We start from the raw sequence: 21,286 nt of genomic DNA, 5'->3' as shown, positions 1-21,286 counted from the left end.
TTGGTATGTAATTGACGTTAGTTTTTTTAATGGTATTTCTCTTCATCAAAAAAAAAGTTTACATATGATTATTTCATTTTTTTTTTTGTTGAACTAACATGTGATTATTTCATCAAAAAAAAAAAAAAGTTAACATGTGATTTGGTAGTCTATTTTAGTAGTTCTTTTCCTTACAGATGGATTTAGGAAGCGTATCATGACTATAGTTGTGCCATTCGTCACTTCAATGATCCATGTTTCTATAGTTATGACATTCGTCACCTCAACAAGCCAAATGTGCAAAAAGCACAACATACATGTAGATGGGGATGATGTTATCCTGCCTTGCCTTGGGACTCTTGTCTGTATGAATTTTCTAAAATCGATTAGTATATTCATATTTGGGCATTTTCCTTATTTAAATTTCCAAGTTATAACCAGAATTAATATCCTTAACAAAAAAAATAACCAGAATTAATTAATGTATCCACTAATATCATTTCTAGTAGTTGCAAGATATTGATCCATTGTTTTGTTTAGTTTGGAAGGTGATAGGTAGATTGTGAATGCAGTCTATATATTCTTGTGCACCAAATAGTATTTTAGAATACATTCTTGAGTAGTTGCATTTTATTCTCGTGGACTAAACGAGCCCTAAGTCCAATATTGGACCTCATTTAATAAATTTTTACGTGCTTTTTGTTGAGAGCCACTTGCCACGTATATTCACTGAGTCTATCACGTGCATTCCTAACTTATTTTATACCATTTAAGCTTGTGAGCAGCTAATTGATAATAAATCAATATCCTAGATAATATATGTTGATCAAAAGACTAATTTCCTTGGTACATACGCGTAATTTCACTCTAAGGAACTTTTTTTTTTGTTGAACTTCACTCTAAGGAACTTGGCACTAAAAAGGTCTTACTCGTTTAATAATGAAAACCAAAAAGTAATTTTAGCTGGCACATTCCTAGTAATGTACCCTCTTGAATCCACCCAAGCCTTCCTCAAAGAGAAAAAGAAAAGAATTCACCCAGGTGATACTTTAGGTTTAGCCTACTGGATCAGTCAGGTCGGGTGGGCGTTCCACTTAATGGGGCCCTGCCCAGTAGTCTTTTGACCTAGTTTGGCCTGGCTGAAATGGTCTGGCTGGTTGAGGATTCAATACAGCCAACGACCACCGGATCTGACTTGTCAAAAATTGATCTGGGTCGCCAAGACATCAGGTCGGGTTCCTTAATTTTTATCATTGTTCTTTAGTACTGGTAGTAATTAATGAACTTTGTGAATATAAAATTTGGGATAAAGCCACCCCTTACAGCAATTCCAACGGGGGCTGGGGCTCCCAATTTGAATTTGGGAGTCCCAGTCCCCAGTCTACAGAGTCCAATCCGGGAGCCCCGAGGTTGGGTTCCCCAGCCCATGCTCCCTGGCTCCCAAATGGGAGCCCGGGCTGGGGGCTCCCAGCCCCAATGTTATTACCGTTGGGAGCTCCCAACGGTAGTATTGGGGTGGATCCCCTATTAAAGAGGATCCACCCCAATACTCCATTATCATCTCTCTCCACTATCATATCTATTCTTTCTCTCTCTCTCTGTCTCTATCAATTTCTCCTCCATCCATTTTTTTTTCAATGATCCAAATGTCAATTTGCATAATTTAGGCTATATGGAAATGTTAAACTCCGATTTCAATGTTGTCGATGAAGTTAATTTATCGAATTGATGGGGTCGAAGAAAAGGTCGAAGAAAGTTTTGATTGTAGTGAAACGCCAACGTCTTCGGTTTCTAGTAAGCATTATACTAATGATGATGATATTGTGCTCGCTAATGCTTATTTACATATTGCCACCGATGCGATTATTGGTAATGATCAAAGAGCGGGTACTTTTTGGAGCAAAATTGCCAAACACTTCAACGAACGTACAAATCAAAATCGTGTACCAAAAGGTCTTAAATGTCATTGGGGCGAAATTAACAAGCAATGCGCGAAGTTTTGTGGGTATTTGTCATTGTTGCAAAGGAACCCAAAAAGCGGTGAAAATAATAATGATCGGGTAATTACTCTTATTACATTTTGACAACATTATGATGTATTTTTGACACATATTTGAAATTTTATAATTTTATTTTTCCAGATAAAATCCGCAATAGTAATGTTTAAACAAAACGGCAACAAAGAATTTAAGTTCGAACATTGTTATAAAATTTTGAAAGACCATCCCAAATGGTCATTAAACATATCTCGATCTTCGTCACACAAAAGAAAAACTTCTTTAGACCAAGACGAAGGATCTCCCTCAATAACCCAACAAAGACCACTTGGAAGAAAAGCAAGCAAGGAGGCAAGAGATAAATCCAAAGGTAGTGAAACTTTCGCGGTGCTTGAATTTTGGAAAGAGAAAATGGAGAAACAAGATAGTAGAGATAAACTTGTCAATGGAAATATGCTCCTTCAAGAGAAACAAATAGACTACAAACATAAAGAATTAGAGGTGGAAGTTAAAAATTTAGACGTGCAACTAGATAACAAGGTTCAACGGATGCAAATGGGGATAGACTTGATTGGCAAAGATACTTCAAAAATGGATCCCGAACAACTTGCTATTCATAGGATATTGATCTCAAATTGGAAAAAGGAAAATTTATGAGTTTTAGTTGTTTTGATTATGTATGAATTTTAGTTGTTTTGATTATGTAAGAATTTTTTGATTATCTATGAATTTTAGTTGTTTTTTTTTTTTGTTTCTTCTTTGCTTGAAAAAAACAATAAATTTATGTATTTTTTTTAAATAGCACTTCATTGATTGAAAACCAAATACATAATAACTCCCTACAAACACATAATCGAAATACAGAAAGAACAAGTAAAATAACGATAATAGTTCCGTTACTCGTTATGATCTTTAGTATTCCACAAGTGTTGTACAAGATATGCCCTTAATCGTGTATGCAAATCTTTGCTTGTAACTCAGCCAAGACGATTAAACATTTCTTCAGTTCAAACACTTCTTCTGGAATTCTTCCATCAAAATCATTAGTCGCATTAGGTCCTTCATCTTCGATTATCATGTTATGCAATATAATACATGCCTTCATGATATCACCTAGTGTTTCTACATCCCAAAGACGTGCCAGTTCTCGGATGATAGCAAAACGAGCTTGCAATACACCAAAGGCTCGTTCAACATCTTTTCTTACCGATTCTTGACGTCTCGTAAAATATTGTTCTTGCGGAGTTAACGGATTTTGTATGCTTTTAACAAAACAACTCCATTGTGGATATATCCCATCAGCGAGATAATAACCCGTATCATGGTGCTTACAATTAATCTCAAAATTAACAGTTGGAGCCTTACCTGTGGCAATTGCATTGAACACCAGAGAACGCTCCAACACATTGATGTCATTCAATGATCCAGGAAACCCAAAAAATGCATGCCAAATCCAAAGATCCGACGATGCAACAACTTCTAGTATGACTGTTGGATTATAGCAATGGCCAGTATACTGTCCGTGTGATGAGTCATGAAAATGCCTCATCTGAATATCTTAATTTAGACTAGTTAGTCTAATTCGAGCTGTTACTCTGATGTTTTGCTTGTGATTCCTTGCTCAGGTACCTTTTTCAGAGTTATGTGTGCAAAACGGATAAAAGTCGGAGAAATGCAGACTAGGGGTATTTTGGTCATTTTGTGATTCTGATCTCATGATCAGTATTAGTGCTCGGATGGAAAGTAGAGTCCAAGACGAACCCGTAGGCGAAAACGGAAGTCAAATCGGAGTCCGGATGAGTAAGATAGAGCTAGTCAAAGTTCGGGTCAAATTTGGTGGACCAAGAGTCAAGAAGGACACGTGGTGCGCATCGAGCAAAGTAATCGGAGGGACAAGAAACAAAGTGGGCTACTTTCGGTTTCATCAGAGGTACACCGAGCTCTAAACCGAGTTTGATGACGTCAGCTGACGTCATCATCATCTCCTTCTTCCTTTTATAACCGAGAGCTGTTTAATTTCGAAAAGGAGATATTTTTTTCAAAATTAAAACCGAGATGGAAAGAGTAACAACAAGAAAGAAGGAAAGATGGAAAGAAGGAAAGAGGATAATGTAAAGATGGAAGGAAGGAAAGAGTGGTTGAAGATCTTTGATCCTTTCATCTTCTCGGCTGGAAGGATAGAGAGAGAAAGAGTTTTTTTTAGAAACCGAGAAAGAAAAAGGAAAGAATAAGATAGAGAGAAGGAAAGTTAGAGAGAGAGAGGGGATACTCGGGCTATATGAGAAACAGGAGGTTGGAGTCGATGAGGATCTCCTTACGGCTAGAACAGAGAGCTGCTCACAATTAGAAACAGGACCTAACACCTGAGAACCATCCTTGTTTGTATCTTTTCTTCTTCTTCTTGTTCTGTAATTTTTAGTGAGAGAAAAAAACAGAGAGAGAAGAAACAGAGAGAAGAAACAGAGAGAAAGAAACCGAGAGTGAGAGGATTGTATTCCAATTCGTTATTTAATATAATCTCCATTTTCAATTGGGTTGGTGTTAGTGTTTTCAATTGAAATAAGAAATAGAGAGAGAAACAGTAAAGAAAAAAAAAAAGAGAGAGAGAGAGATTTTCTAAGGAAGAAGAAGACCTCGTTTGGTTTGAAGTTCTGCTGGAAAATAGTTTTCTCACAGTGCTGGAAAAATATTTTCCTTAAGGGACTGTTTGGCTGCCAAAGGGAAAATCAGCGAGAAAATTGTGGTTATTCTTTATGTTTCTCTCATTCTCTTTCATACTTACTAGTGTTTATCTATTTACCATGAGTAGCTAAACACCTAATCTAGGGTTAGGATGAAGCCTTAATTTTGTATGATAGGATGACATTTTTTTTTCTCACGATAAATATATTCGATGTGCTTTGATAGATACATTTAATTTCTTTGCACTTATTTTATAGTATCTCCTTCATTATTTATGCTTACAATTTGATGTTACATGTTTAGACTTAGAGTCTTTAATGTATCATGCTTAGGGTTTGATATGTAATAGTTGGAGCATCTCTTGAATATTTGTCTTGAAATTAAGATATTAGATGTTTATGTCGTTTTAAAAGATTATAATTTTCCGAGGTTTGGTACGAATGGTTGCCTTCCCTTGAGTTATAAGAAAAATATTTGATTGTGAAAAACTAGGTCACTTTACATACACGATAAGGTGGACTCCGAAACTCTAGATTTCTCCTTTTACCATTATTGTCTATCCCCGTCGATTGTTTGAATAGTCTTGTTATTTTTATTTTATTTTTTTTTTCATCACAAAAACCAACTTTCGAAGGAAACCATATTAGTTATAGGATTTAAAATAGACTGACTTAGTCTCTGAGGAACGAACCGGTCTTACCGGAACTATTACTTGACGCCCGTATGCAGCGGCGCCAAAAACTTAGACGACAATAAAGTCGTTACGTTTGGCAATGGACTAGCAGAACTATAGTCCTGATAGAAAGGATCTCTGTAGGGAGGAGAAACCAAGTGAGAGATTGCACAAACTTAGACGACAATAAAGTCGTTACGTTTGGCAATGGACTAGCAGAACTATAGTCCTGATAGAAAGGATCTCTGTAGGGAGGAGAAACCAAGTGAGAGATTGCACAAACTTCCCAACATGCTCCCGATGGATACAATGCAAGAGGATCTTGAGGACTATCAAAGACGTCTATACTTAGACTAGCGGTTTCCAAAACAGGTATGTTGGGTACTTCCGAAGGAATACCTCGGCCATCCGACTCTAAGTCCTCAAAAGTCAGTTTAGATAAACCTTCTATACTCTCTCTTATCCCGATGTAAGCAGGGTCCTTAAAGGCATCTAGATCTTCACCTAAGTCAAGTGAGCTAATGGTCTCATTCAACAAGTCAAGTAGCCATGACTCATCATCTTTGGTTGATTGACTCTCAAGTTTATCCACATGAAAATGGGATGAAGGTGTCGGCGTCGAAGATAACACAACCTCGACTTTTTGCTCCTCCAAAAGGGGCACAAAAGTCTCCTCAGAATTAACAATGGGTTCACCCGGTGGGAGTTGTGTCTCCACGATTGACAATGTAATTGGTTCAGACACCAACCACGAGCTAGATTCCAACATGTTATCCATCTCATTAATAATACCCTCCTCATCTAAGCTCAAAAGGGCTAATAGAGTTTCTAAGGGATCTCTCGACTGAGTCGTTGGTAATCCATCTTGAACTAATAACTCTACCAAGTTCAACCCACTAAACTCATCTATGTCATCCGGATGGAGTCCCGCATTAAAAATATTCATCTCCACCGTCATATTTCCAAATGACAATCTTAAAAGACCACTTCTACAGTATATGACAGCATTTGATGTAGCTAAAAATGGTCGACCTAAAATGACAGGGATTTGACTCTGAGTATCATGAATAGGTTCAGTATCTAAGATGATGAAATCTATAGGAAAGATAAACTCACCAACTTTTATCAGAACATCCTCTACTATGCCACGTGGTCGCCTGACAGACCGATCTGCCAACTGAAGAACTACAGAAGTAGGTTTTATTTCTCCTAAACCTAACTGCAAGTACACAGAGTAAGGGAGAAGGTTGACACTAGCACCTAGATCTAACAAAGCTCGTTCGATCTTATGGTCCCCTATAGTGCAAGGTAATGTAGGGCTTCCTGGATCTTTGTACTTAGGTGGGAGGTTTTGCTGGATGATGGAACTCACTTGTTGAGTCAAGAAGACCTTCTTATGCATATTCATCTTACGCTTTCTAGTACATAGGTCCTTAAGGAACTTAGCGTAAGCTGGGATCTGTTTAATTGCATCTAGTAATGGAATATTAATGTTGACTTGTTTAAATATTTCCATTATCTCCTCGAACTGAGACTTCTTCTTTGGCTCTACGAGACGCTGAGGATACGGGGCTCTAGGAATGTAAGGCTCAGGCACTACAGGTGGTTCCTCAGACTCAGGAGCCTTCTCAGGCTCTTTACTAGGGACACTAGTTGGTAAGGTGGGTTGCTCAGAGTTTAGTTCACTATCTTCGGGAACTCCTACCTTATTGTCAATTACCCTACCACTTCTAAGGGTGGTTACTGCATTGGCCTGATCCATTGGTTGTTTACCTAGTGTACCTTTTGGGTTTTGCTCAGTTTGACTAGGAAACCTACCCTGTTCTCTCTGCCTAAGGGCTTCTCTAAGTTGACCTACCTCGGTTCTTAAACTAGTTACAGCCTGGTTGGTCTCTTGTACAGTCTGGTTAGTCTGTTGTAAAGCCTGGTTGGTCTGTTGTATAGCCTGGTTGGTCTGTTGTGTAAAATCCATATGGGTTTTAGCTAATTGCCTCATGGTTTCTGCTAAAGACTCATCGTTTTGAGAAGGATATTGGGTACTAGATTGACCCTGGTTTTGAGCAAAAGAATTCCTAGGAGCATTAAACCCAGGAGGATTCATGGAACTACTAACCTGACCCTGATTTTGACCCTCGGACCAAGCAAAATTGGGGTGATTTCTCCAACCCGGATTATAAGTGTTCGAGTAAGGATCATATTTCTGACGGTTATCTTGCCTAGAGTTTAGATACAGAGCATTAGCTTGCTCTTTTTCGTCAGAAACAAAGAATAGGGTACACTTATTCCCTGTATGAGATGGGTCTCCACAGACGGAGCACGGATAAGAGATGGATTCATTTCCAACACTCATGACCTGAGTGGGATCCTCCCTAACTGCTTTAGGTTGACCAAGCTCTAGGGCTTCTATCCTTCTCGTCATGGCGGCGAGTTTAAGTTCGGACTCATCAACTCTATAGATGCCGCCTTTATTTGGAGTAGGATTTGCCCTAGTAGGAGGTCCTCTAGAAGTTTCCCATTGGTGGGATTTCTCAGCTAGATCTTCTAGAAACGTCATGCAGTCATCGACGGATTTATTAGTAAATCCGCCACCACAGAATGACTCTACCATGGATGTAGTGGGATAGTTTAGTCCGTCATAGAGAAATTGGACTAGTCTACTCTTTTCATAACCATGGTGTGGACACTGTAGTTCCAGTTCTTTAAATCTCTCTAGATATTTGTAGAGAGACTCTCCTTCTTGTTGCACAAAATTATTAAGACTTTGCCTTAAAGCGGTGGTTTTGTGCTTGGGAAAGAATTTCAGAAGGAATAAACTGGTTAATTCTTCCCATGTGGTGATGGAATGAGGTTGTAAGGCATACAACCAAGATTTTGCTTTCTCTCTCAAAGAGAAAGGGAACAACCTAAGCTTCACTATTTCATCAGACATATTGGGGAATCTTATAGTCCCACAGATTTCTTCAAAATCCCTAACATGGTGGTAGGGATTCTCGTTCTCAACTCCACGGAAGAGTGGGAGCATTTGGATAATGCTCGGCTTTAACTCAAAGTGAGCCGTGGAGTGGGGTAACTGTATGCATGATGGTTGAGATGTTCTAGTAGGGTTCATGTAATCCCTGAGTGTCATAGGTGGATTTCCATCCCTGGCTTGGTTTAGATTTTCACCCATAGTGTCACTCAAAGAGAGATTGGCTAGAAGATTACTTAGATGAGTTTCTCTACTAATGAAACGACCTCTCTTATCACGATATCTATCGGGCATAAACTAGAGCCCAATGACCAAGGATATTCTCAAAAACTTTTTTTTTTTTTTTTTTTTTTTTTTTTAACCAAAAACCGGGGAATCACTACGAAGACCCTAGAGGAAAGCAAACACAATCAGTCTGACTCCACCAAGCAACCTAAACAGAATCTAGACGAAAGACAAGTTGGTCAGATTTCCCTTAAAAATCTAGACAGCTCCTACTTCGTTACAAAGCTTGAACTATAATGTTTATGAGGGTTACTCCGTCCAAGTACTACGATCAAACAACTCCTGGAGACGACCAACGATAAACGTTGTGATAGCCGTCCAACCTGGTAACGTTTCCTCTTCTCGAGGCGACCTTATAAAGAGTTGAATGAACTTTCCCTTTAGGAATGCCCAAATAAAAATTAAGTCCCTGAATTGTGTCAAAGATCCTATGAGCTCGTCACCTTAGGGGCTGATGTCTAAATCAAATTTTAGATTTTAAGTGAAGTTTGGGATCGTGAATGTTGTTACCTATTTGGGCAAGAGAACGGTGATGAAATCCGTCTCCTATCTTTCAATTGGGTTATTGCCCTTACTAGAATGCTTACACTAAGCAATTCGATCAAAACAATTAGGCACACAAAACACGCAAATACCCACTGACAGGGGCTTCGTGGGTGATTAGAGAAATTACCTCCCGTTCCAGACGGGCGATGACCCTTGCAGACGACCCGGGCCACTCTCCCCTTGAGTATTTCGACCCGAGGCTTCGATTTTTGGTTTTCGGTTACAATTTAATAAGCCTTCCAATTTAGGGTCAAAACTTTAATACCAAAAATAAAAACTAGAAAGTCTAAAAGTCTCTCTCTCACCAAAAATAAAAAATTACTAAAAATAAAATGTAAATTTTCCTTCTTGAGCTCCTCTCCTTGTTGCGCCTTTTCCTTCGCTCCTTAGCGTTCTACACACCAAAAATGGAAAAGCAAGTTAAAGTGTCCAAAAATAAAAACTTACCAAAAATAAAACTTTCCAAATATAGAAATAAGATAAGATAAATTCAAACTTAGTCCCCGGCAGCGGCGCCAAAAACTTGATGGGCCTAAAAGGTTACCCTAAATAGGTCACCACCCGCAAGTATACGGGCGTCAAGTAATAGTTCCGGTAAGACCGGTTCGTTCCTCAGAGACTAAGTCACCGTGCCATGAGGTCGGACAATTTTTCCACGCCCAATGCATACAATCTATACTACCGAGCATTCCAGGAAATCCTTGTTTTTCGCCAAGTGTTAAAAGCCTACAATATCAGATTCATTAGGAGACCTTAAGTAACGAGGGTCAAACACATTGACGATCGTTGATACAAATTCTCGTAGTGAATCGATTGTTGTCGTCTTTCCAAGTCGAAGGTATTCGTCAATTGCATCTGCTGGTGTCGCATAAGCAAGCATTCTCAAAGCCGCAGTTATCTTTTGATGTGGCGATAAACCCATTTTGCCGGAGGCGTCTGGCTCTTGTGCAAAATAGTGATTATGAGCAACCAACGTGTTGAGGATATGAAGAAATAAATCACGACTCATGCGATATCGATTTCGGAATGTAGCAGCATCATAAAGTGGATTCTCAACAAAATAGTCACGCATCAGTCGTTCATGACCCTCTTTTCTGTTACGATTTATCGTACGATGACCCGGAACAGAACCAACATGACGGCAACGTGGTCATTGATCCCTTTCCTGTAACTCTGCTAGATACAATCCAAATAAAAATTCATCATCTTCCCTATCTTCTAACTCTTGTTGAATGATCAAATTTGCTAACTCATAAGTATCATCCATTGAAGTAAAAGAGAAAAGATGGAAAGAATGTAGAGAATATAGAAACAAGATGTAGAAAACTTAATGGATAAGTGGTTGTATTTATAGGTGAACAAAAAGTAAAAAAAAATTCAAATTCCCCCCAAAATTTTTGTAAAATTTGAAATTCAAATACCCCCCTAAATTTTGGTAAAATTTGAAATTCAAATTTCTCCCAAATTTTTGGTAAAATTTGAAATTTAAAATATTAGAGCCAAAATTTAATGGGTGAAAATTAAAACACAAACCTCACACACGTACATCACACATGTACAAAATTTGGATTTGGGAACCCAACGTTGGAGTTGCTCTAAGTCCCGGGGCTCCCAAAATTCAGGGGCTCCCAAAATTGGGAGCCCGAGCCCCACATTGGAGTTGCCCTTAATAGTGTTATAAGCCCCATCTTCAAGGCAAATTTAAAACGAAGTTTGTTAAGGGAGGGGTTCGCCTTTACCCCTTTATCAGAGGCTCCTAGAAAACTTCTATATTGTAATATATATTCAAATCATCCGTAGTTTGGTGACTGTTAATTTAGTTGTGGTATAAGAGATATTGGAATCAAATCCCTTCACTAACTTTCTTAATTTTTTCTTTGGAATGTTAGGGTTGCACCTCTCCACTAATGTTAAATTATGCTTTAACCCTCTTATGTCCATTTAAGTTGATTTTCATATCCCTTTTTTCGATTTTCATATCACTTGTTTTGAATCGAAAAGTTGATGTGCATGTAATTTTAGGCTAGTCCACAAATTCAAAATCCTACCTCTACCCTTGCCTTATAATACTCTATATTGTATAGAGTATTTGTGTTGGTAACCTTTTTTTTGTTGATTATTGTTGAGAGTAGTAGTTCCCTTCCCCTGTCTCGAAATGTTGGATCCCCCATTGATAGATAGAATATCCGTATCTCCCATTTTTGTTGTATACTACTATAAATGGCAGAAGGAAAAAGAAGATGATATGACTAATATTGAGTGACAAATCGTTTAGAGTAGGAAAATAGTAATAATAAAAAATAGACGAAAATATCTTAGATCTATCATTTCACAACCTTAGTGGTAAGAGTAGGGTCATCAGATTTTGAGCTTGTAGCACATGTATAGGGGGGAATATGGTCGGGCCGAGTGACCGCGAGCTTACTCCCCATCGAGTAAGAACGGTCGAGCTTTAGAATTTTATTTCCGCTAAGAATATCGGGCAGACTCGTACGGGTTGTTTTTAAAATTCTGATGTCCAAAATCCGTCTAATATTTCGGGTTTATCGGGTATGACAGTCGAGTATTGGGTTTTCACTGCTCAAGAATACGACGCTTTTACACTAGATTTATTTTTTGTTGCAAGCTTTTATGCTAAGGGAGGCACCTTCAAACTTGTATTTTTAAATATATATGCATAATATCTCATCGAAAAATATATATGCATAATAAATATATGCTCCTAATGTTAGTACGATTTTAAATTTAACATAATATAAAAATATTTGAAAATATCGAAATAATTTAAAATGTAAGAATTTATTAATTCATGAGCATAAATACATACTATATGCATGGACGTTATATAGTACTCGAGCAAGATGTCGGGTAGAATTTCAGAACCCAGTTCGAGTTCTTATATTTCATCGAGTCAATCGGTCAAACTTGACTTCAGATTTCAGGTGCCCGTGGCCTCTAACAAACTCAGGGGCCCATGGGCTCTATCGAAAACGGGTGCCTATAGATTCTAACAGACTCAGATGTCCATTATGAATTTCGGATTCTTAGATTTTTTACCTCCCTAAATATGTAGAGAAAGTATGTACATCTAGTACAATGAAGACAAGATAATTGACTTATATTGAAGACACTTTCGACATTAATTCTTCACATTAGCTTGAATGTCCACATTAACTTGAATGTACCACAGTTCTTCACAAAAACAACACTTTGTCTTCGTCGCAGTTGCCCTACAAGGGCCAACCCTCAAACGCCTGCAACACCTGTGAACTTGGAAGTTGTAATTGTCTTGATTAACATATATCTTGGATAATCTTCTGTGGCAAGTGATATTACATTCTTCAATCATATCTCTCGGAAAATGAAACCTAATGTCAATGTATTTATTCCTTTCATGTTGCATTTGTTTTTGGTCAATTGAATTATTCCGAGGAATCTCCGTCACGCATTAGTCACATCTACTTCAAGAAAATTTGGTCAAATGAAATTTATTCGGAACTCTTGGATAGCATAAGATGAAATATCATTTTTTAAATGTAAAATATTAAACAAAATTTCCACTTTTGATTACATAATTTTGTAGATAAATATGAGTGAGTATAGTAATTAACAATATATTTAGAGCTTCACAGTACATTTTTTTTTGTTGAACGAGCTTCACAGGACATGCAACAAAACAACTTATTAATCGAATTAAATTCTTTCATGACAAAAGAAATATTCAGTTATATTTTTATGTAAATATATTTACGAATAATATTCTAATGAAAGAGAACGAAAATAATAGTTATTAAATTTCAAATCCCGTAAATCATTAGCTATCTAGAAGCATATACTTATAATTGACTATTTGAAAAAGAAAAAAAAAATCAAATGAGAAAGTGTTGAACTCATGATCTTTAGCTTGTATAACAAGGTTTTTACCGACTAATACAGAGAGATGATCTAGCAATGATTTGGCAGTTCAAACATTTATACTTAGTTATTTGAGAGGGCTTTCAATCATTTTTTGTTGCGGTTTTGGGTATAAAGAAAATTCTCCGGAGAATAAAGATTTCAGTCAATAAATATTGACTCAGACACATATTTGGTTTTCGTCCAAAAATTGACTTGATCAAACATTGCCCCCTAATCTTCACATTTTCTCTCTCTCTCTCCCCCTCCCCCCCCCCCCCCCCCCCTCCCCCTCCCTCCTGTCTCGCACCATGTCTCTCTTATTCTCTTATTCTTTCCCTCTTCTTCTTTTAGGGTCCGTTTGGTACGTCTGAAAATGTGAGGAAGAAAGTCGTTTTTCCAGAAAAATCAGTTTTTCGTTGTTTGGTTGGCCACTTTGGGTAAGAAAATCGATTTCCTAAGAAAAAAAAAAAGTGTGCAAATGGTCTAATTTTTTTCCCACCTTTTAGATGGGAAAGTTGATTTCTCACTCTCTCCCTCCTCCCATAACTTTCTCTCTCTATTTCTCTTCTACTGTAACTCTCTCTGTTCATTTCTATCTAATTAATAAATAAAACTGAATTAATAAATAAGGTGAAATTCTAAAGGCACCCCTTAAATTCTAAAGGCACCCTTAAATACCTAACATTTAAATATTGGCAGAATGCCCAATTAATAACTAAAACCTAATTACAAAACATTTGTCTAAAGGCACCCCCCCCCTCAAATTCTAAAGGCACCCCCTTTAAATTCTATAGGCACCTCTTAAATGCCTAACATTTATATATATTGGTCAAAGGCTCAATTAATAAATAAAACATAATTAATAAACATTTGTCTAAAGGCACTATTTTTCTCACCTTCTTATCAAACACCTAAAATTTGACTTTGAGGTAAGAAATCTCTTTTCTTTCTAATGAGAAAGAAAGTCGTTTTCTTACCCATATATTTTCTCGGTATCAAACGGACCCTTAGTCTCTCTCTAGATTCCTCGTTGTCTATCTCTTACTATCTTTCTCTATTGCTCTCACTATATGTCTCTCGATCTCTCTCTGTTTCTCTCTTAATCTCTCATTATTTCTCAATCTATCGCTCATTGTTTCTTTCCTTCTCTTACACAGAGACCGCTCTGGCAAAGGAAAGTGTTCCCTTCGTCGAAACTAACATCGAGGTGAAACTCTCCTCGAAGATTTCGTGGTCACGAAACATTTCGTGTTTGTGGGCATGACCATTTCGTGGCTACAAAACGTTTCGTGGCCACAAAATGTTTCGTGACAACGAACTCTAGGATTTCCACAGAGATATCTATATAGACCAAGAGAGAGAGAGAGAGAGGGGGAAATGTAGAGTGAGACTGACGAGAGAGAGAGAAGGTAACGGTGAGTTAGAGAGGAAATAGAAGAGGTGACAATGGTGCTCGAAATGGTGGTGGCCATAATGGTTGTGGTGAAGGTGATAAAGAGGGTGAAGATTAGGGGGCAATATTTGATCAAGTGAGGTTTTGGACTAAAAAAAAATATTCCCCCGAGAATAAACAAAAAAACACGGATTCCATAGAGAAATTATTCTCTGAAGATTATTATTTATTCCCCAAAGTCGTGGCCTTGCTTTTTTTTTTGTTTGAAGGATTCGACCGGGGTCCAAGGGCGCCCTAGGCCCAAAGCAGCTAAAGCGGCTGCTTTAGGCTCCTATCGATTTAAGGGCCTGTTTTATGGAGTTTATGGGGGTCAGTTCGGTTCTAATAAAAAGAATAACTAACATCTTAACAGGAAAGATGCAATAGTTTTTTTATTTGTTGAAAGGTAAATTTCATATTAAGTAATCAAAACGTTTTTACAATACATATTAACTATGAAATAAGTTACATTATGCCATGTCTTTGATCAATTTTTCTTTCTAGACCATTTAGCTAACTTATCCGCCGGAGAGTTGAATTTCATGTTCGTGTATTTGAATTGCACCTTTTCGATCCTATTTTTTACTTCATGAATTCTTTGAATGTGAATTCTGGATTGCCATTGGACTCCGTATCTTCCGTTTTGTATGTTTTTGATGATGTTGATGTTGTCGCTTTCTATGATGATATTTCTATAATTTTGTTCTTCTGCCCATAGAAGGTCATTGAGGATTGCTTTGGCTTCACTTTCCTCGCTATTTCTGCTTCTGGTAGTAGATGTATGAGCTTCTATGAATTTCGATTCTGAGTCATGTATTATTAAGCTGATACCTGTTATATTGCGGACATTTGTAAAGGATGCGTCTACATTAATTTTCACCACTGGAGGTTCTGGGGGTTGCCATTTTTCTTGAAGGATTTGATTATTGTTTGACTGAGTGATATTGTTTTTTGGGAACGCTTGTATCGTGTTTATAATCTTTGATAGAGAATTAATTTCATGCTGGAAGCAGTGATCACATCTAGTTTTCCATATTATCCATAGGATAGTAGCGTAGTGTATGTTATTCGCAGTGTTACTATGTTGAGATGTTTGTTCCCATGAAAAGATCTAATCTGCCACCGAAGTGATGTTATCAGAGATGATGTTAAAATAAAACCAGATGTTGTTAGCCAAAGGACAATGAAGCAGCGCATGTTCTATAGATTCAATCTCATTGCAATTTGGGCATTTCAAGTTGTTGTCAATGTATTTTCCAATTCTTTCTCTCACCGGGAGAGCTTTAGAACATATTTTCCAAATGAAGTTTTGGATTCTGGACACAGTAGGGATAGACCAAATGAAGTTCCAGTTAGGGGAAAAAGGTATAGGAGTATTCATACTAGTGCGTAGATGATGATACATAGACTTCACTATATAATTACCAGATTCAGTAAGAGTTCATTTTCTTTGGTCTTCTCCGTCACCATTGATAGGAATAGCTTTGATCAAGTTTTTAGTCGTAGTGTCGAAATTGTTGTTAAGAGCCTCTTCATTCCACTTGTTATTCATGATCAGTTGAGAGACAATGGTAAGATTGGAGTTGTGACTATTGCACGGAGGAGTGGTAAAGATGGTATCCAGTTATCACTCCATATATTGATCTTATCTCCATTGTGGACCTCCCAAGTAGTGAGATCGTCAATATGATTTAGGTGTTTACTTATAGTCTTCCAGTTCCAAGAGTGATGTGACTCGGCTGATCCTGGGTTCTCCGTGTGGGGGAAGTATTTAGCTTTTAAAACTTGCACCCACACAACTTTAGGCTCAGCTTTGATTCTCCAGACTAATTTACTAAGCATGGCTTGGTTGTCAAGCTCAGGAAGATGAATACCATGTTTTTTGGAAGTTGGATTGTAAGGTGAAAGATAGGGGTTTGATCCCTCTCAATAACATTATTAAGGTTATTTTTTTTCTCTGCTATAGTAAAGGGGCCCATTTCTTCATTTGGCTTTGGGCCTCGAATATAATCGGGCCGACCCTGCCGGTGTCATATGGCAACCCTCTCCCATGTCCTTGGTCTCTCTTTAGGATGCAGTAATGTGCATATAATTGTCTTTTTCTCTCTTTGGTTGCCGTTTTGGCATTTTTTTTAATATATTTTGACAAAATTAGTTAGTGACCCGCCTGGGTCTCTCCTAAGGTGGCGTCCGCTCTGGCTACAGGATGAATAAGACAAAAGACACTTTAATCTTTTCGTACCAGTTGAAGATGTGAAAAAGACCAAAGTAGCGGGGAGTGATGGAGGAGTCACTTATCCCCTCTGGTTTGGCTTTCTTCCAAAAAGAAAATACTAATAATCTACACCCAAGAAAAATTTAATTATTTTCAATATGGTGGTGTTTTTTTTTTGAACTAGCAATATGGTGGTGTTTGCATCGTCTGGTTCCACCTACAATTTGTAAATGTTCTTTTAGTTTGATTTTCGTTCTGTATGCCCCTATATATATTCATTTACTTTTATACAGGCCAGTCTGACATTGTCTTTTCTTTTTTGGTTACAGATAACAGACCCAAGCATCTGGTTGGGGGGGTCCTGCCGCCGCTATGGCTGAGATGACCACAATGCGACCAGCTTGAGAGGGGTAAGTCGAAAGGTATTTGCACCAAAGCCTGGTCTTATATCTGCACTCCTAAAAAACTTGGAGGGCTAGGGCTTCATCTGCCAGATCTGGATAATACAGCTCTCCTTTCTAAGATGGCCTGGCGACTCAAGACTGAACCAGAAGCAATATGGGTCAAACTCCTTAAAGCCAAGTATTTCCCGCACTCCAACACCCAGGCCCTGCTAAATCTCATCACTCCTGGAATTGGAAGACGATCAGAAAGCACTATAGCCTTCGAATTCTTAGAAGCGAAAGTAAAATCCACTAGAGCCAGAAACAGTGAAGAAGGAGAGGCGATGGCAATCTTACTCGGCCTCGAATGGGCGAAAACTAATCAATTCAAGAATATAATTGTAGAAAGCGACAATATTAATCTCATCAAACATCTTCACAATAAACATCACACGTTACACTAGCAATCTTTAATCCACATCCGGAGAATTCGAGAAAGCAGAAAAGAATTCGAAGAGGTGAAATTCAAGTATACGAAAAGAGAACTCAATTCCAGCGCAGACAGATTAGCTAAATGGGCAAGAAAGAAAAACGCGAGCAAAGAGTGGAAGAATGTACCTTGTATTTTAGTTAATAAATATTGTAATAACGCTGTTATTTAATCTATGAAAGCTAGTTCAACAAAAAAAAAAAAAAAGATAACAGACCCAAGCTGACATTGTTTTTTTTTTTTAATGAGAGACATTGTTGTTAAAAAGACTAGTTTATTTACAAGAAATATTTATTTCGGTTCTATAACCACCACCTAATGTGGACTGGGTTCATTTCATTTAGGTCTCCTAAAGATGACCAGTTCACCATACTGACCCTCTTATTTTGACCAACTTCTACTATGATCCTTAAATCTTAATCGTGTTAGATTTTTTGATGACATGTACCTTGGACTCCAAATTTTTCTTTCTATTATTTTGTCTGATTTTTTTGGGTTGACATAATAGAAGAAAGATAAATATTAGAGAGAGAAACACTTTATCTTCATCTACTATTCTACTCCCACCATTTCTTCGCCTTCTCCACCCCATTTCTTCATCTTTATTACTTCATCTCCATTCTTTCATCTTCACCTACACTTAGGGCTGGGAAAACGGTCCGGCAACTCGAGATCCGGTCCGTTCGGCCCAGACCGAATAGACCCGCAGACCGACATGTACCCGAGCCGGACTTACCCGGCCCGAGAGTATCGGGTTAATAGGGCGGGATTCGGACAGGCACCCAATTCCGAGTCCCGGCCCATTTGGTCCGTCCGACAACCGAGCCCGCTGGAGAGTCCGACGGATAGCCCGATAGAAAACTCACGGTCCGTGTGAAATGGTTTAGATCCAACGGCGTAGATAGGGCATATCTTCGTATTATATCTCAGCCGTTGGATCAAGTTGCCCCTTCATTTCTTATAAAACCCCTCCCCAACCGGAAACCCTAACAGCTAACCCTAAATAATCTCTCTCTCCGCCTCTCTCCCTCCGCCTCTCTCTCTAACTCAGGCGGAAACCACTACTAACCCTAAATCACTTACCACTTCATCTCATCTAACCTCATGTGTTCTTCTTTTCTTAAGGATTTCGATTTCTGAAGATCCCTTTCTTACCCTTTTTTTCCCCTCGAGAATTAAGGTTATTATTGTTAGTTTTAGGAATAAAAAGATGGAAGGATTTGGTAAACAGGGGGTTGGAATTCATGAAACTTTTAATCTAAGCAATTTCGCAGAGAGTTCTTCGGGTGATCTTTTTCTTCTTAACTAGGTCTTTGTGTTTATATTAATAACTTCATAGATTTGGTCCGGTTTAGTGATAATGGATGATCATGGTGGCTCTCTGTTCTTCTTTTATCCATCTTTTTTTTTCTTTCTTTGTTTGAATTATTTTCATTAGGCTTAATTAGGTTTTGTTATCTTTGATTAGTTTAAGTAATCTATCTAATGTTGTCACTCAAGTGTAAGATCTTATATGACCCACAATTTGGATTCTTAAGATCCTCTAAAGTTGGAAGTAACCTATCAAATTAGCTTCAACTTGGAGATTATGAAATTTTTCGAGTACTTTTTAGCCTTAGTCTCTGAAAGTGCTGGGGTTTGTGTTTGAATTATTTTCATGTTTTTTTGATTTAGGATTTGTGTTTGAATGATTTTCTTAATGTTTTCTATTAGTTCAGGAGCACTGTTTGATGCATCACAGTATCCATTCTACGTTGTGGAGGAAGTTGAATGGGGAGGTTAAGAAGAGGATGACTATCTGTTTTTTAAGCTTTAATTTGTAAATTTAGAGCAGATATGTAATCATGTAATTTAGACCAGATATCTGTATTTTAAGCTTTAATTGCTTTTTTTTTCTTACGTCACAAAAACCCGAGCCCGTCCGACCCGAGCCCGTTGGAACCCGCTCGGGCAGTCGGGCTACGGGCTCTTATAGTGAGTGTTTGGTCCGGCGCGATCCGCCCGACTCCCTATCGCGGGCTCAGCTTATCCGAGCCCGATCCGCCCGAATCCGGCTCATAGTTGCCCGAGCCCGTTCGAACCCGCCTGATTCCCACCCCTACCTGCACTACATATACTCATCTTTATTGCCTTTTTTTATCTTTTACTATTTAATTATTTTTGGAATTTCTCTTCAAACCAAACCCGGTTTGGTTCTGTGATACTCTTCCCAAAACTAGCTAGATTCATGGAGCTTAGGTATTTTCTAAAACTAGATTGAACCTGGATTTTAATCTTCCTAAAGCTAGACTCGTCTAGTTTGCTTCCTTCTCCAAAGCAATGCATAGTGAGATGAAACAATGACAACACGGTGATGGAGATGAAGATGAATATATGGTGGTGCAAAAATAAAGATGAAGAGACGAACATAAAGTTTATCCCTATAATGCTTACTACTCTTTAAATATGACAAACAAAAAATTTGACAAAATAATAGATAGGACAAAATTGGAACCCAAAATACTCAGAAGCTCTAACAAATATGAGATTTAGGGGGGCATATTAGAAGTTGGTCATCTTTAGGAGGTCATTTTTTGGTGAGTTGGTCATATTTAGGGGGCCAAAATATAATAAACCCATTAAGTTCCTAAAATCCTTGTTCATAATTGTTTCTCTTTGCCCTCTCTTGTATTCTTTTATCTTTTTTGCCTTCTTGTAGATGACCAACCTTTGCTTTTCCAAGAGATAAAACAAATTGGGATACAAAATACTCAAAACAACCTTTGATTCACTAGCCACCTTAATAAATCAAGCATGGGAGCGCAACACACCTTCAAATTATTGCTATTGTTTGGCGATCAGTCATAGTCTTAGGTGACAATTGACTTCAAGACAAACAAAGGCTAAACTCAAATAATTTAACAAAAATGCCTTAAAGGAGATTGCCAACACCTTACTTGTGCCTTGTTGAAATCAAACAAGTAGTTGAAGAACAACAAACATCCCCCCCCCCCCCCCCCTATAAAAAGGGTGCAACATGTCTTTGGCCATGACTTATATGTGGTGAAATAAATGTCTACCACATGTCCGAGTCCGAAAATCTTTTGTCAAATGATATTTTTTATATTGATTGCGATAGTCATTCCGAAGATATTGATACATCAACACGACGCGAGAAACACGAAAACTGTCAAATTTAAGGCTTTATAGAAAGTGGCCTAAAGCTTATCCTGCATTCCAATTTCTGTGAGATCCACTTGAGACTTCTATATTGTAGAGCAGATGCACTACTAACTGGGTGACCAGTTGTTGTCAAGTGACTTATATGTGATGGAATAAATGTCTACTACATGTCCATGCACCATCCTTTCTAATTTTCTCTTACATTTCCTAAGGAAATTAATGTGGTGCTGGCATGCTTCACAGGTTTCAATAAGCTACTTCCACTAATGGGATACTATAAATTTGATGTGTTCCCTTAAGTTTCCATATGTACTCCATTGCTAAGATGACAAAAGATAAATATAAACCATGTGACATCTCTTCATTAACTCTTAAGTAAATATCATTAAATCCTTCAACAAAAAAAAAAGTAAATATCATTAAATAAAACACAAACAACTTTTTGACTTTTCACCCACCCATAACCATAAGCATGTGATATGTCTTTTATACATTAAAGCAATAATATTGGCGTGGATTTGTTATTTCAGTTTTGCCCCTTGTGATCTACTATATAAAAAAAAAAGTAAACTAATTC

The 21,286-nt window shown here is 37.8% G+C and overlaps 1 pseudogene; it reads right to left on the bottom strand.

Moving 5' to 3' along the window:
- Positions 1 to 9,708: 9,708 nt before the first annotated feature.
- On the bottom strand, positions 9,709 to 10,268 carry LOC147563911 (uncharacterized; annotated as a pseudogene).
- Between the last annotated feature and the right edge of the window lie 11,018 nt (positions 10,269 to 21,286).

Source organism: Eschscholzia californica, unplaced genomic scaffold (genome assembly GCF_041429995.1).
Source record: "Eschscholzia californica isolate CP2 unplaced genomic scaffold, dmEscCali1.0.p SCAF_1, whole genome shotgun sequence".
NCBI classification, from domain to species: Eukaryota; Viridiplantae; Streptophyta; class Magnoliopsida; order Ranunculales; family Papaveraceae; genus Eschscholzia; species Eschscholzia californica.
Note: the sequence above shows the minus strand (reverse complement) of the source record. Positions and strands in the feature narration are given on the sequence as shown.